Source organism: Nomascus leucogenys, chromosome 8 (genome assembly GCF_006542625.1).
Source record: "Nomascus leucogenys isolate Asia chromosome 8, Asia_NLE_v1, whole genome shotgun sequence".
NCBI classification, from domain to species: Eukaryota; Metazoa; Chordata; class Mammalia; order Primates; family Hylobatidae; genus Nomascus; species Nomascus leucogenys.
This window is the reverse complement of record NC_044388.1, coordinates 20,690,902-20,695,105: the sequence shown is the minus strand read 5'-3', so window position 1 is coordinate 20,695,105 and position 4,204 is coordinate 20,690,902. Positions and strand designations below refer to the sequence as shown.

Genomic DNA, 4,204 nt, shown 5'->3' with positions numbered 1-4,204 from the left:
CAGTCTTGTACTCTATGAGTTATCTACGACTGTGTGCTGGACACTGCTTTTGGGTTTTTTTGTTTTGTTTTGTTTGAAATTCTCCTTTTGTCGCCCAGACTAGAGTGCCATGGCACGATCTCAGCTCACTGCAACCTCTGCCTCCTGGGTTCAAGCTATTCTCCCACCTCAGCCTCCTGAGTAGCTGGAACTACAGATGCCCTCCACCACACCTGGCTAATTTTTTGTATTTTTAGTAGAGACGGGATTTCACCATGTTGGCCAGGCTAGTCTCGAATTCCTGACCTCAGGTGATCCACCTCAGCCTACCAAAGTGCTGGGATTATAGGCGTGAGCCACTGTGCCCAGCCTGGACACTGCATTTGAAAAACTATGTGTAGAAATGATTTGAGGCCTATGTTTCCTTCAGAAAGTCTTTACATTTGTTTCTGTGAGGGGTCTAGGGGTGTAAGGGTCTCAAAGCACCTTAAACCAGGCTCAAAGCTTGATATTCCCTGGCCCAAACAATTAGCAATGTCTGCCATATAAGTAAATAAATGAAGAATATAAAAGACACCCACAAAGCAGCCCAAACACTCCCAAATCAGAGACAACAGTATCAACAGAGGTCAGTTGTTGGGGCCCCCATGTTCTCACCTGATCAGTGAGAGCTAATAATGAGTCCTCTAGGCATAGCCAAAGGGCTTGTTGGTAGAAAGATGTGGCGTCATAATGTGATGTGAAAGTTGTAGGTGGACTGGCAAATGTGTCAATCCATCGGACTGAAGGGGAGTGTTGAATTTAGATTTAAGATTTTTCTTTCTTTACTGTCAATGCTGTGTTATCTGTATTATCTTAAAAGAATCACTTGCTCTCTGGGCCTTGGTTTGTCCATCTGTGAAGCAATAGGATTGCACCGCATCAGTGTTTCCCAAATTTTAATGTTCACCTGTGCCTTGGGGAGCTTGTTAAACTGTAGGTTTTGATTCAGTAAGCCTGGGATGGACTCTGAGAGTCAGTGAGTCTATCTAAGAAGCTCCCAGCTGATTCCAGTACTCCTGATCTGTGGGCCACACCTGGAGTAGAAAAGTTTTACATAAACTCTACCTTCCTCTCCTGTACAAGTCTAGGCAAATAGGGACCCACTGATTAAACAAATCCACTCCCCAACCAGATAATTCTGCCTTGTATTTCAGAACTGGGTTCCCATCTCACGTCCTCTAGAAAACCTTGTCTGGTGTCTTTGCTTGCAGGGCATCCCACCAACAGCCTGACCCTAAGCTCTGTGAGCATGCCTCTGTCATATTGCCCTGTAGTCACCTGTCCAATGTCAACATCCATGTCCCCAGTGCTGATATAGTGCCGGGCACATAATTAGAACTCAATAAATACTTGTGGTATAAGTAAATGGAAGAACAAACCAATGTAAGTTACAACTAGAGGTGGGAGTCAGGGGTGACTCAGCATATTCATGACTCGGGCTTAAAAAAGTCAGATCTCGGAGCAGTATGAAGAAGAGGCAAGAACGACCCCCGGACCGACCAGAGCCCGCGCGCCGCTGCATCCCGCGTCCAGCACCTACGTCCCCCCGCTGTCGCCACCGCCACCATGCCCAAGAGAAAGGCTGAAGGAGATGCTAAAGGAGATAAAGCCAAGGTGAAGGACGAACCACAGAGAAGATCCATGAGGTTGTGTGCTAAACCTGCTCCTCCAAAGCCAGAGCCCAGGCCTGAAAAGGCCCCTGCAAAGAAGGGACAGAAGGTCCCCAAAGGGAAAAAGGGAAAAGCTGATGCTGGCAAGGAGGGGAATAACCCTGCAGAAAATGGAGATGCCAAAACAGACCAGGCACAGAAAGCTGAAGGTGCTGGAGATACCCAGTGAAGTGTGTGCATTTTTGAAAACTGTGTACTTCTGGTGACTGTACAGTTTGAAATACAATTTTTTTTTTTTTTTTTTGAGACAGAGTCTCGCTCTATCACCCGGCTGGAGTGCAGTGGCATGATCTCAGCTCACTGCAAGCTCCGCCTCCCGGGTTCGCACCATTCTCCTGCCTCAGCCTCCCCAGTAGCTGGGACTACAGGCGCCCGCCACCACGCCTGGCTAATTTTTGTATTTTTAGTAGAGACGGGGTTTCACCGTGTTAGCCAGGGTGGTCTCCATCTCCTGACCTCGTGATCTGCACCCCTAGGCCTCCCAAAGTGCTGGGATTATAGGCGTGAGCCACTGCGCCTGGCCTTGAAATACTATTTTTTATCAAGTTTTATAAAAATGCAGAATTTTGTTTTACTTTTTTTTTTTTAAAGCTATGTTAGCACACAGAACACTTCATTGTTTTGGGGGGAAGGGGCATATGTCACTAATAGAATGTCTCCAAAGGTGGACTGATGTGGAGAAAACACCTTTCCCTTCTAGTTTTGAGAGACTTCCTCTTGGCTCCCAGGTCAGGATTCCCTGACTTTGATACACATGGCCACCTTGGCACAAAAGCCTTGTGGTATGGAAAAACAAATTTGTTTTTATGTCCTCTTCTCCCTTTCCATCTTTCAGCATAGACTTAACTCCCTTACGCCCAGACATCTGTTGGGACCTGATCCCTAGTCGTTGTTTACCAGTGTGTCAGGCAATCTGGACTTTCCAGTGATGCCACTGAAATGGCACCTGTCAAAAGAGCAGTGGTTCCATTTCTAGATTGTGGAACTTCAGATAAATTCTGCCATTTTCATTTCACTTCCTGAAAGTCAGGGTCGGCTTGTGAAAAGTTGTTAAACAACATGCTGAATGTGAAATGTCAACCCTCACTCTAAACTTTCCCTGTTCAGAGCATCAGATGAAGACTTCATTGGGTTTATAGTGGCTTTCTGATTTTTGGTAGTCCATTGAAGAAGGGAGTTTGAAAGTTGTTGTATACTGTTAATGATTGTCTGCCCATGTCCTGCCTGAAATGCCATGATTGTTTATGGAAAGTATCTTTAATAAAGCTGGATACAGTTTGGCTTGGGAAAAAAAAAAAAAGTCAGATCTCTGGACCAGGCACGGTGGCTCACGCCTGTAGTCCCAACACTTTGGGGGGCCAAGGCAGGCAGATCACTTGAGGTCAGGAATTCAAAATCAGACTGGCCAACATGGTGAAACCCCATCTCTATTGAAAATATAAAAATTAGCCGGGTGTAGTGGTACATGCCTGTAGTCCCAGCTACTCAGGAGGCTGAGGCATGAGAATCGCTTGAACCCAGGAGGTAGAGGTTGCAGTGAGCCGAGATCGCACCACCTCACTCCAGCCTGGGCAACAGAGCGAGACTCTCAAAAAAAAAAAAAAAAAAAAAGAAAAGCCCTCTGTTTACTCTCAGAGTTAGAGATATCAACTGGGCTCCTGTTATGGACTGAATTGTATCCCTTGTTCATAAATTGAAGCCCTAACCTCCCATCCCCCATGACTCTATTTGGAGATGAGGCCTTTAAAGAGGTACTGAAGATTAAATGAGTGCGTAAGGGTGGAGTCCTAATCCTCCAGGACTGGCATTCTTATAAAAGAGGAGGATGCACTGGGATGCACATGCACAGGGAAAAGGCCAAACGAGGACAAAGCCAGAAGGAGACCGTGTGCGAGTCATGGAGAGGGGCCTCAGGAGAAGCCAAACCTGCCTTCATCTTGGATTTCCGGCCTCCAGAAGTGTGAGAAAACAAATTTCTGTTGTTAAAGCCACCTAGACCACGGCATTTTGTTATGGCAGCTCCAGCTGACTAATACAGCTCCTGACCTGAGAGTGGAATGGGAGCCTCTGGTTTCTAGGCTTCTCTGCCTGAACAGAAGGCTTTCTGACCTCCCAGAGGGGGTGCTCAGCTTCGTTCAGCTGTTCCTCTGAGGCAGGAGAGGAGATTCTCCTCTGGGCTAGTTTTGTTGGGAAGACCAGAGAAAAAGGGCTTTTCCAGATGGAATTTGTGACACTCCCTCAGCACTGCTGATTATTCTTGGTGGGACATGTCTGAATTCTAAAACTTGACCTTCAGGTACCACATTCTTGCCTGTTCACTTCCTCCTAGTAACTATACCCAGATATTGTCTATGGCTATTCTTGCCTTTCCACATTCTCTTATTTTTTTTGGAGATGGGGTCTCACTATGTTGGCCCGGCTGGTCTCAAACTCCTAGGCTCAAGGCGATCCTCCCACCTTGGCCTCCCAAAGTGCTAAGATTACAGACGTGAGTCATCACACCTGGCCCACAT

The 4,204-nt window shown here is 46.6% G+C and overlaps 1 pseudogene across 1 annotated transcript; it reads left to right on the top strand.

Moving 5' to 3' along the window:
- The first annotated feature begins 357 nt into the window (after positions 1-357).
- Positions 358-1,860, top strand: LOC115836323 (annotated as a pseudogene). Its single transcript, XR_004031289.1, has one exon. The product of XR_004031289.1 is annotated as a non-histone chromosomal protein HMG-17 pseudogene (transcript).
- The last annotated feature ends 2,344 nt before the right edge of the window (positions 1,861-4,204 follow it).